This window comes from Pelobates fuscus, chromosome 4 (assembly GCF_036172605.1).
Source record: "Pelobates fuscus isolate aPelFus1 chromosome 4, aPelFus1.pri, whole genome shotgun sequence".
NCBI classification, from domain to species: Eukaryota; Metazoa; Chordata; class Amphibia; order Anura; family Pelobatidae; genus Pelobates; species Pelobates fuscus.
In genome coordinates this window covers 386,729,203-386,742,560 of record NC_086320.1, presented here as the reverse complement: position 1 = coordinate 386,742,560, position 13,358 = coordinate 386,729,203, and the positions used below count along the sequence as shown (strand labels likewise).

At 42.9% G+C, this 13,358-nt stretch overlaps 1 protein-coding gene across 1 annotated transcript in view; it reads left to right on the top strand.

The window, feature by feature from the left end:
* The first annotated feature begins 10,334 nt into the window (after window positions 1–10,334).
* The window catches only part of LOC134609260 (oocyte zinc finger protein XlCOF6-like), a 37,506-nt gene continuing 34,482 nt past the window's right edge, over window positions 10,335–13,358 (top strand). The window contains exon 1 of the mRNA XM_063452901.1: window positions 10,335–10,535. The gene's annotated coding sequence lies outside the window, so the exon portion shown is untranslated. The remainder of the gene's footprint in view (window positions 10,536–13,358) is intronic.

Here is a 13,358-nt window from a genome sequence, read left to right as displayed (position 1 = left end):
TGTAAATAAACAATGAATATAATTTTTTTAGGATCTAATTTTATTTAGAAATTTACTAGTAGCTGCTGCATTTCCCACCCTAGTCTTATACTCGAGTCAATACGTTTTCCCAGTTTTTTGGGGTAAAATTAGGGGCCTCGGCTTATACTCGAGTATATACGGTAATTCCATTCTAACTGTATTTTGTTATTAATATATATATATATTGGTAACAAAATACACTTAGAATGGCATTCTATATATATCTATCTATATATAAAATACAAATAACCGCAAATATATATATATATAGATAAATACATATAATTACATAAAAGATTACATTAGTATACACGTAGAATTTAAATACCTATAAATGCATATATATTAAAATTCTACATGTATATTTAAGTAATCTTTTAACATAATTATGTGATTTGATGAATTAAAATTTGATTGACATGCCTGACAACACAGGGAGAAAGTGCAGAGAATTTAATTTGCAAGCACTATATTTGACCCTGTAACTCTCAAAACACCATAAAACCTGTACATAGGGGGTACTGTTTTACTCGGGAGACTTCGCTGAACTCAAATATTAGTGTTTCAAACTGGTAAATTGTATTACAACGATGATATTTTAAGTAAAAGTGACGTTTATTGAATTTTTTTACAAACGAACAGCACTTTTATGGACTATATTATTGTTGTAATATGTTTTACTGTAATATGTTTTACTGTTTAAAACACTAATATTTGTGTTTAGCGAAGTCTCCCGAGAGTAACAGTACCCCCCATGTACAGGTTTTAAGGTGTTTTGGAAAGTTAGAGAGTCACATATAAGGCTTGCATTTCATTTTTTGGACATTGAAATTTAGCAGATTGGTTATGTCACAAACACTGGCCAAATATTCGTTTTTTGCTTTTTTCACACAAAAACAAATATGAACGCTAACTTTGGCCAGTGTTTGTGACTAAGTGGCTACTAAAAAGACTAAACATACCCCACTTTCAATACCTTGGCTTGTCTACTTTTTCAAATGGTATGCCATTATGGGGGTAATTCTCATTCCTGGGCTACCATACCGTCTCAAAGGTAACATTACTAATGTGGCAAATTTCAATTTGAAAATGGAACGTTCTATATTTGACCCTGTAACTTTCCAAAACACCGTAAAACCTGTTAATGGGGGGTACTGTTGTACTCGTGATACATCGCTGATTACAAATATGTGCATTTTTTTGCAGTAAAAGCTAACAGTATTATGACATTAACAGCTAAAATGTGAGGCGGAACTACACATTTTTAAAAAAAAATGTAAATTTCTCCGTTTTTTTATTTTATTTTATTCATAATAAATTATGTTTCATATATAAATATTTGATATGAAATGAAAGCCCTGTTTCTCCTGAACAAAATGATATGTAATAAGTGTGGGTGCATACAATATGAAAGAGGGGAACTACAGGTGAATAGACATATAGCGCAAATTCCAGTTTTTGTTTACGTTTTGTTTTGATCAGAACGTGCACTATTGACTCCGTCCTGAAGGGGTTAAACAGGCTGTGCAGTAAAAGAAACGTAAACATTAGATGACTTTTTACAGGAAGTGTTTATGGAAGGCTGTGCAAGTCACATGCAGGGAGGTGTGACTAGGGTTCATAAACAAAGGGATTTAACTCCTAAATGGCAGAGAATTAAGTAGTGAGACTGCAGGGACATTATCTATACACCAAAACTGCTTCATTAAGCTACAGTTGTTTTGGTGATTACAGTGTCCCTTTAGGTTTAGGTCATAATGCTTAATTAGAGAATTCAGAAAGATCCTGGTTCTACTGGTAAAAGAAGAAACCAGAATAAGGTGAATCTCTAATTTAACAAAGTGTATCAATATTGTTGCAGGTATATATCTCACATACAAGTAAAAGCAACAGGGAAGCGTCTTGGTGCAACACCCAATGGATACAACCACCAGCGTTCTAATTATATGCTAACGCTAGAAGTTTTATTAATTGTTTCACAGTCTCCTTAAACTCAGTCACACATGCTGCCATGCACATTAGGGAAAGATAGTCTATAAACCGTCTAAGAATCCCAGTGAGGGCATTTATTGACACAGAGGAGGGAGAATATATCTCCCTATTTAGTAAACCTCCACCTTACTGCTTGCTTCAAGGCACTCCCCGAGAAGAATATGTAACTATGCTGCTAAGGCTTCTATCTGGATATCAGTAATAGGTCAAGCTGACCGCTCAATGTGTGTTTCGGTGCTGCAAGACCCTTTCTCAAGAGCCAAGGCCAGCATTGATACTGCATGGATGTTTGATTCTATCCCTCTGACGTTGTGCGGCCAATAAACTGCTGCAACGTCATAGGGTACCTTCAGATGGCGTCGATGTGTGGCACATAACATTAAGCGTGATTCTAAATCAATACAGGATAAACAGTTGTATAAGATAAAAATAATGTAACTGCTGTATGGCTGGGCCACATGCGAGTGTGGTCTCAAAGACGTAGATAACATCCTGTCCCTTCAAGGAATGCATTTATGAGCATGTAAGATCCACCAAAGTACAGTTGAGACACCAATATCTAGGCACCTGATTTCTTACCATTCTGGAAACCCCAAAAATGGGCTGGAACTGGTAAAGAGGTGGGGACTATGATAAATTCCTTGGGCACCGTGAATGCTTTTGGATTTACAAGTTGAAAACACCTTACCCAAGGGGACTAAATGAAGAATTTTCATATTCCCCATTTATTTAGTTATTACTTTGGACACTGGATAACTGGGTTTGATTTTAGTTACATAGGCGGAAAAGAGACTTTCTCACATTTGGTTTTTATTGCTATTGATCCAAAAGAAGGGGAAAAAATCCAGTTTGAAGGGCTTCCAATTTTGCAACAAACTAGGAAAAACAATCCTCCTCGACCCCCAGAATGGCAGTCTGATATCTCCTCGCATCAATAGTCAATGTTTATTTGTTTCTTGTTGTTATTTTTCACTTCCTCCCCCCTGTACCTTGGTAGGTTTATTTTCAGCAACAAGGCATTAATAAGGCTACTTAACGGGACCGTTATGACTTTAGTACTCATCTATTTATACAATAAATAACTTCTTCCTCTTGGATCTGGGCATATAACATATATTTCTGCTGTGTTGTTAGTTTAGGGAGCATTTTTCCGCTAGCCTGTACCCAGAGTAGAGGTAATAAGCATCTTTCCCCCTTTTTAAAACTTTTTTTCTATTTTTTTTTAAAACCTTTTAAAAAAACTTTTTTTACTTTAAAAACTTTTTAACTTTTAACAACTTTTTTTACTATGTTAAAACTTTGTTTTAACTTTTCAAAAGTTTTTTTTTTATTGTTAACCCTTAACTAGCCTAACACTAAATCACCCAATTCTCTCACTAACTTCTACCCAAAGTAGCTAATGTGGCAAACCTAGCCACTTCTGGACTATAATGTAGAAAGGTTGTCTGTAGGCTGTACTGTGTGCTATGTATATTTTGCTGTGGGTACTGTGCTATGGTAATTCGCATGCTGGCAGCCGTAAGCTACCAGCATGCAAGTACTTAGTTCGACGAACAGCGGCTATCCGGGCTGTTCGTCAAACGAATATGGGCTCCCCTGATAGACCACACACTTAGAGTCGTGTGGCGCTTGTTAACCGATTGCAACAATGTTGCAATCGGTAATTAGAGGCTCTCCTAGGTGGCCGTCGTTCGACTACCGACCATGCGGCGATCGGCCATCTTGGATCCTCTATTCTTCAGCGGTGTTTGGTCGTCGAGCGCCTGGAACTGAAAACGGCTACTCGACGACACGAACACCGCTGTACTTCCAGACCGTTCGGGAGCCCGGTGTTCGGTAGGATCGTTCCCCTAAGTACGATCGACAGATTGAGGGGAACTTCAATGTATAACCTTATTTGTTGCGGCGTTCGGTCATTTCAGCTGGGAGCTGAGCGGTATTCTCTCAAAAGATGCACTCAGACCCCAGCTATCTACCGAACGTTCGGTTATGTCAATATACCGAATAAAACTCAAAAACTGTATTTTAATGTGAATTGTCAGTTTTGCTGCACGAGGGGATAATCCACTTAACCGTCCATTTTAGTGGGAGTATCCCTCTCGTGCAGCAATGCCTGTTGGGATAATTATATTGCATGATGGGATAAATCCCCTGAAATCTCTGTAAGGAAACCCCTTGCATGGGGAACTGTATAAATATGCAAGCTTGTGAATAAAGCGAGTTAGTTGACTCCCAAACTGTGTTTTGTCCGGTTATTGGGAGGATTGGGATATTGCCTTACTTTTCAGCGCTGACTGTGGATTTACCTGTTATACCAGCGGATATCGTGGATTTTAATACTGTACTCCACTACAGCTAAATATATAAATATTTTACAAATAGTTAAGTAACTAAATTATCCTATGAGGGTTAAAATAAAAGTTAACCCTCAGGGGTTAAAAAAAAAAATCAGATCATAGTGAAATACTGTGATCTGTATTTTGATCACTGCAGACAGTGAGCAAAGGGCAGGGAAGAAGGGGTTAAATTTTATTATAAAGGGGTGAGGGTGGGTGGGATTTCCTAACACGTTTTTTTTTCACACAGAGAATCAGATCAGCACTGATTTGTCTTCCCTGCACTTCACAACTTACACAAAGGTATGTTGCAATCGGCTAATGGGAGCCACACGACCCTCTGTGTGTGGGCTCCTGTTCGGTACTTTATTCGTTTCACGAACAGGATGTAAAGTCACTGTTCGTGAAACGACCATATGAATGCTAGCGGCTATCAGCCGCTAGCATACAAATGCTCTATAGTACAAAATTACAGGCATACATTTACACACAGAATTCCGGCGGCTTTTACAGACAACCTTTAAATGTACAGCAGTATGATCTACAGTGGCTAGGTTTGCCACAATGCTCCCCCAGAACCAAGCCGGCATACACAGTCTGATCCGAACGGATCGGCTTGGGGATGTCCGGAGGAGTACTCACAGATCACTTTTCAAGTTCAGTTTGTCTGGATAACCCGTCGGCGTTACCATTTTGCTTCCCTGGGCGGTAATGAATGGTAAAGTCAAAAGGCTAGAGCGCCAAACTCCAGCGCAGAAGCCTGGCATTGTCTCCAGCCACACGGTTCAGCCACACCAACGGGTTGTGATCTGTGAGTAAGGAAAATGGTTGTCCATATAAATAAGGCTGTAACTTTTTGAGGGCCCACACCACGGCTAGGCATTCTTTCTCAATGGCGGCGTAGCTTACTTCGCGGGGCAATAACTTTCGGCTTAAATAAGCTACGGGATGTTTTCCGCCATCTGCTCCAACTTGGCTCAGCACTGCTCCCAATCCAAACATTGAAGCGTCTGTGTGGACAATAAATCTTTTAGTTGGATCAGGAGCAGCAAGTACAGGTGCATTGGTTAAATCAGTCTTGAGTTGTTGGAATGCCTGATCACACTCTGGGGCCTAGATGACCTGTCGAGGAAGGTTTTTGCGGGTCAAGTTTGTCAGGGGTTTGGCCAGGGCACTGTAATTGGGTACGAACTTCCGGTAGTACCCTGCGGTACCCAGGAAGGCCAAACTTGGGTTTTTGTCCGGGGGGTAGGCCACTTAGCTACTGCCTCTATTTTAGCTGGTTCTGGTTTTTGCTGTCCACTCCCTACCCGGTGCCCAAGGTACTGCACCTCTGCCATCCCTATGTGACACTTGCTGGGTTTTAGCGTCAACCCTGCCTCTCCAATACGGTCAATGACTGCTCCAATGTGGCGCAGGTGGTCTGACCATGTCTGGCTGTATATGGCGATATCGTCCAGGTATGCACATGCATACTCCTGGAACCCGTCCAGTAGCCGATCTACCATCCGTTGAAAGGTAGCCGGAGCGTTTTTCATCCCGAATGGCATGACTCTAAACTGGTACAAGCCAAACGGGGTGACAAACGCCGACTTGGGGATGGCATTTTCGGCTAGTGGAATCTGCCAGTACCCTTTGCATAAATCTATTGTAGTGAGGTACTGGCCTCGTGCCATCTTATCTAGCAGCTCGTCTATCCGGGGCATCGGGTAGGCATCAGACACTGTTTTGTCATTTAGCCTCCGGTAGTCTACACAGAATCGTGTTGTGCCATCCTTCTTGGGTACCAGCACTACCGGCGATGCCCAGGGGCTATTTGAATGTTCAATAACCCCTAGCTGGATCATCTCCTCAATTTCCTTCCGCATATGTTCCCTGACTGCTTCAGGGATACGGTATGGGGTCTGCCGCATAGTTAGCTGTCCTTGGGTCTCGACTTGGTGAGTGGCTAGCGGAGTGTACCAGGGTAAATTGGAGAAAGTGGCTCCCTTAGCCGCAATTAACTCCTGTACCTGGTCAAGCTCCTGGGGGCTTAGCTGCTCCCCCAGCTGAACACCTGTGGAGGGCTCGGCCTGACCTTCTCGCTCTAATAAATCAGGTAGCGGAAGATTCTCCTGATCCTGAGAGGCTGATGCGCATATCACGGCCACGTCCTCTATCCTCTCATGGTAGGGTTTGAGCATATTTACGTGGAGCATGCGTCTCTTCCCTGTCCCTGAGCAGGGGCCAATTACGTAGGTGGTGTCGCATCTCTGCTCCACCACCTGGTATGGGCCTTGCCAGACGGCCTGCAGCTTGTCATTGCGAACAGGTTATAAAATCAAAACTTTCTGTCCCACTTGAAAGCTGCGGTCCCTGGCTCCCCTATCATACCATCTGCGCTGGCGTTGTTGAGCCGCCTGGAGGTTTACCCGTACGGTCTGGGTTAGTGCCTCCAAGCGGTCCCTAAACTCCAGCACATATGGTACAATGGGTATCCCATCTGCACTGCTCTCTCCTTCCCAATGCTCCCTAATTAAATCTAAGGGCCCTCGCACCCTTTTCCCAAACAGTAGTTCAAAGGGGGAAAACCAGGTAGACTCTTGGGGTACCTCTCTGTAGGCGAACAGCACATGGGGTAGAAGTCCTTATGGGCCTCTCCAAATGTACGGAGCATCTGCTTTAAAGTCCCATTAAACCTTTCACATAACCCATTAGACTGAGGGTGGTACGCCGAATTCAAGATCGGCTTAATGCCACATAGTTTCCATAGTTGGTGGGTTACTTCGGCCGTGAATTGCGTACCCCTATCTGATATGCTCTCCTGTGGGAACCCTACCCGGGAGAAGACTTTCATTAATGCTTCGACCACTGTCTCGGCGTGGATATAGGAGAGGGCTACTGCTTCGGGGTACCGGGTGGCGTAGTCTACCATGGTCAAGATATATCTCTTGCCGGAGGGACTGGGTTTGGGTAAGGGTCCTACTATGTCTACGGCCACTCTAATAAACGGTTCTTCTATGATGGGCAGTGGGCATAATTTGGCCTTGCGGCGGTCACCCCTCTTGCCTAATCGCTGACAGATGTCGCATGTCTGGCAGTACTGTCGCACATCTTTGGATATCCCTGGCCAGAAGAAAGCATGGGTTAGGCGGTATCGGGTTCGAATCATACACAGATGCTCCGACAAGGGAATGTCGTGAGCGATCCTAAGGAGTTCCTGGCGATATTTCTAGGGTACTACTAGCTGTCTAGTAGTCACATTTACAGATCCCCCCCCCCACCACCCGTTCAGCAATATGGTACAATAACCCCTTTTCCCAAGCATACCGCTCCCCCTCTAATCCGGGTCTGAGGTTACCCTATCCCTGTACACTTTCAACGTAGGGTCTATCTTAACCTCTGCCTCAAATTCAGTCGGGGTACCCCAGGGAACACGTGTCGTAGGGGTTACATGGTCTCTTACCTGAGCCTTAGAGTGCGTGGATGGAGCCGTGGTGCGAGCCTGTTGCCTTGTGGTTACTGGGTGTGCCTCTTGGGGTATAAAAGCGGAAGTCATTCTGCCCAGATCGCTCCCCAATACTACATCTGCCGGCAGCTTTTGCATCAGGCCCACCTCAACATACCCTTCACCCACACCACAATTCAAATGTACTTTTGCGGTTGGTAATCTGTATACCGCTCCCCCTGCTACTCGCACGGCTACGGATCCGCCGGTGTGTGCCGAGCCCGGAACCAAATGAGGTGCTACCAGGGTCAGGTCTTGTTCAGTAGTTTCAATTACCCGAACACCGCTTTTCGGCTGTAAGGTTGGATCCCGTCGCTTGCCACCAATTGTAGCGGAGCCGCAAGGTAAAATCCCAAATTCTCCGCTGGTCTTGAAAGTAATCCAAATAAAGTGCTGGAAAGGAAGGCAATATCCCAAATCCCCCAGTAACCGAACGAAACACAGTTCTGGGAGTCAACTGAGGTTTTAATTCACAAGCTCCAGTATTTATGTGGTTCCCCGTGCAAAGGGTTTCCTTAATCACATTACAGGAGTATTACAGTAGAGGACTACATGGGGAACTGAATATACAGAGCATTTCTCCCACCATGCACTGCTGTACGAGAGGGACACTCCCACTAGAATATCCTATTAAGTGGATTATCCCTCCGTACAGCAGAACCGGGTTTTAACATAAAAATCCATAACTTTAGCATTATTCGTGTGATTATAATAAATGACCGTTCGGTAGATAGCTGGGGTCTGAGCGCATACTTCGTGCGAGTACCGCTCAGATCCCAGCATAAATAACCGAACGGCGCACAAAACATAGTTTTATATCACATTCTCCTAAAAGTACCGAACACCGATTGGGGAACACAATACTGAACGACCGGAGCTCCCGAACGGCCTGGAAGTCCAGCGGTGTTCGCGCCGTCGAGTAGCCGATTTTAGTTCCAGGCTCTCGACGACCAAACACCGCTGGGCTTACAAAGGATCCAAGATGGCCGACCACCGCGTGGTCGGTAGCCGAACAACGGCCACCCAGGAAAGCAATTAACCGCCGATTGCTACAATGTTGCAATCGGCTAATGGGAGCCACACGACCCTCTGTGTGTGGGCTCAGGTTCGGTACTTTATTCGTTTCACAAACAGGATGTAAAGTCACTGTTCATGAAACGACCATATGAACGCTCTATAGTACAAAATTACAGGCATACATTTACACACAGAATTCCAGCGGCTTTTACAGACAACCTTTAAATGTACAGCAGTATGATCTACAGTGGCTAGGTTTGCCACAGTCGGGCATATTGTAATTGGGCTTTTTTGTGGCATTGGCGCAGTAAATGCTTCTTTCTTGGAACTCGACCATGCAGCTAACGTTTGTTCAAGTATCGTCGTATTGTGCTTCTTGAAACAACCACAGCGTCTTTTTCCAGAGCTGCCTGTATTTCTCCTGAGGTTACCTGTGGATTTTTCTTTGTATCCTGCACAATTCTTCTGGCAGTTGAGGCTGAAATCTTTCTTGGCCTACCTGACCTTGGCTTGGTATCAATAGATCCCTGCATTTTTCACTTCTTAATAAGTGATTGAACAGTACTGACTGTCATCTTCAAGACTTTAGATATATTTTTATATCATTTTCCATCTTTATAAAGTTCCATTACCTTGTTACACAGGTCTTTTGATAGTTATTTTCTGCTCCCCATGGCTCAGTATCTAGCCTGCTCAGTGCATCCACGTGAGAGCTAACAATCGCATTGACTATTTATACACACACTAATTGCAATTTAAAAAGCCACAGATGTGGGAAATTAACCTTTAATTGCCATTTTAACCTGTATTTGTATCTGTAACAAGGCCAAACATTCAAGGGTATCTAAACTTGTGATCAGGGCCATTTGGGTGATTTTTGTTATCATTATTATATTATTATTATTATTATTATTATTATTGGTATTTAAATAGCTCCAACTAATTCCGCAGCACCTTACAATGTTATTAAAGGGGGGGAATTTACAATACATGAGATTATAAATTTAAAAAGGAGCCAACCAACTATGTGATAATAAATGGCTTCATATGTTCACTATCCTTCAATAAAATTTTTTTTCTTTTTTTTTTTTTTTTTGCACAATCAGTCCTATTTTTAAAATCAATGACAAAATGTCGCTATTTCTCCCAGGGTATGCAGATTTTTGAGCACAACTGTAGAACAATTTATAGATCGCAGTATTTTATATTCATTTGTCTTTTAATCGTCATAAATGGTTTGTTTCTTGTTGAGACCCACATTTCATCCTTAGATAATGTCTTTGCTCATTCCTTGGCCGCGGCAGCTAATCGGTGCGCATAATGTATTGTTTCAGATATTTTTAGCACCAACCTCTGATCTGAGCCAGTCCATGTAGTGGTGTGCGGGGCAGAGATTTCATTGAGTAACGACTGGTAACGATGATATGTATTTATCATGTGAGATCATCTCATGTCGTTTTCTTGGTCTGTTACAGATTTATTGTATTCCGTCGGAAGATGACAGACGATGATAATGATTTGTTAGCAAAAATCCAACAGTAGAGAAATGTTAATATATTATTAAAGAACAAGACCAAGCTCTGCAGACATCTCAACAGAAGCAGCCGGACGTTGTGTCAGTCTGAGCCAATCAGAATCCAGGGTGTCCCGTGGCACGGTGTGAGCGTTCTGACTTTCGTTCAGTAAGTATAAGCATCGCTATTCCTGGTCGGAATAGTATGTGGAATGCATTGTATAAATAAATAGTCAACCGGACACAGAGACAACTTCAACATTTAATAGCTTTTATTCTTGATTACGGACTATCTGCGTTCTGAATAGTTCTTACAATAAATTCATGCCGAATGAAGGATTTAAAGCATTCTGCATATTAACCCTGAGCCCTTTCCCCCCATTCTGGTTCCAACAACATACAGTGCTGACAGAAACCGCATGAAACCACAAGAGGGCACCAGTAATGCAAGACACATACAGACATTTATGTCAGTCTTATCCTCCCACACTGTGCGAATTAAAGGGACACTATAGGCACCCAGATCACTTGAGTGAAGTAATCTGTCTGCAGTGTCTCAGGTCCCTTAACCCAAAGCTAATTATTGCAGCATTTAATAATAATGTGGGTTAACACCCCCTCTAACATAGAAACATAGAATGTGACGGCAGATAAGAACCATTCGGCCCATCTAGTCTGCCCAGTTTTCTAAATACTTTCATTAGTCCCTGGCCTTATCTTATAGTTAGGATAGCCTTATGCCTATCCCACGCATGCTTTAACTCCTTTACTGTGTTAACCTCTACCACTTCAGCTGGGAGGCTATTCCATGCATCCACTACCCTCTCAGTAAAGTAATACTTCCTGATGTTATTTTTAAACCTTTGTCCCTCTAATTTAAGACTATGTCCTCTTGTTGTGGTAGTTTTTCTTCTTTTAAATATAGTCTCCTCCTTTACTGTGTTGATTCCCTTTATGTATTTAAATGTTTCTATCATATCCCCCCTGTCTCGTCTTTCCTCCAAGCTATACATGTTAAGATCCTTTAACCTTTCCTGGTAAGTTTTATCCTGCAATCCATGAACCAGTTTAGTAGCCCTTCTTTGAACTCTCTCTAAGGTATTAATATCCTTCTGAAGATACGGTCTCCAGTACTGCGTACAATACTCCAAGTGAGGTCTCACCAGTGTTCTGTACAATGGCATGAGCACTTCCCTCTTTCTACTGCTAATACCTCTCCCTATAAAACCAAGCATTCTGCTAGCATTTCCTGCAGCTCTATTACATTGTCTGCCTACCTTTAAGTCATCAGAAATAATCACCCCTAAATCCCTTTCCTCAGATGTTGAGGTTAGTAGATTATCACATATCCTATACTCTGCCCTTGGGTTTTTACGTCCAAGATGCATTATCTTTCACTTATCCACATTAAATGTCAGTTGCCACATCTCTGACCATTTTTCTAGTTTACCTAAATCATTAGCCATTTGGCTTATCCCTCCTGGAACATCAACCCTGTTACATAGCTTAGTATCATCAGCAATAAGACATACCTTACCATCAAGACCTTCTGCAATATCACTAATAAAAATATTAAAGAGAATGGGTCCAAGTACAGATCCCTGAGGTACCCCACTGGTGACAAGCCCAAGCTTCGAATATACTCCATTGACTACAACCCTCTGTTGCCTGTCACTCAGCCACTGCCTTACCCATTCAACAATATTGGAATCCAAACTCAAACATTGCAGTTTATTGATAAGCCTTCTATGTGCAACAGTGTCAAAAGCCTTACTGAAATCTAGGTAAGCAATGTCTACTGCACCACCCTGATCTATAATTTTAGTTACCCAATCAAAAAATCAATAAGATTAGTTTGGCATGATCTCCCTGAAGTAAACCCATGTTGTCTCTGATCTTGAAATCCATGTGATTTTAGATGTTCAACAATCCTATCCCTTAACATGGTTTCCATCACTTTCCCCACTACTGAAGTAAGGCTTACTGGCCTATAGTTGCCCGACTCCTCCCTATTACCTTTCTTGTGAATGGGCACAACATTCGCTAACTTCCAATCTTCTGGGACTACTCCTGTTAACAATGATTGGTTAAATAAATCTGTTAATGGTTTTGCTAGTACACCACTAAGCTCTTTTAATAACCTTTTGGGTGTATCCATTAGGCGCTACCAACCGACCACTTTTGTATTTTTGTTGATGGTAATATTTCCTTACCGCCCACCAGTGCCACCGTAACTAATTTTATAGCGCAAGTGTGATTTTTTTTTTTTTTTTTTTTTTTTTTTTTTTTTGAAAGGGGGTTTTTAAAAAAAAAAAAAGTGTTTTTCCTTTTTTTTTCTATTTTACCTTTTTTTTCTGTGTGTGTGTGTGGGGGGAGGGAGGGGAGTGTGTGTGAAGGGTGCTGTGTGTTTGGGGAGAGGAGGGGGGGCAGTGTGTGTGTGTGAGGGTGGCAGTGTGTGAGGTGTGCACTGTGTGTGTGGAGGTGCGGTGTGTGTGTGTGAAGGGTGCAGGGTGTGTGAGGGTTCAGTATAGGGTAGTGTGTGTAAGAGAGTGGTGTGTGTGTGTGTGTGTGAGGGGGGCAGTCTGTGTGTGTGGGGTGTAGTATGTGTTTGTGTGTGAAGGGTACATAGGATCCTTGCTGTGTGAAGATGGGTGAGATTTGAAAAATGTATCTCAATGTCTCCCCCTGCCTTCTTCTAACCTTTTACCAGGGAGGGGGGACATAATGTTGCAAGCCCTGCTGGTCCAGTGGTGGCATGTTCACTTTAGCCTGCACCTCCTCTGGCTGCAGCCTGACTCTTGCGAGCACAGCACTGTATCGGAGCGCTGCCATGGTAATGTTCGGCAATGCTCCAACCAGCCTGCTCACGGGAGAAACACAGAGCCTCCCAGGCCCTTCCCTCCCTCTGTTGGAACTCCGTGCCAATGGCCCGGTGAGGGAGATCTTTGATCTCCTCACCAGCCCGAGAGGGCTTACAGCAAGGCTGGCTCTG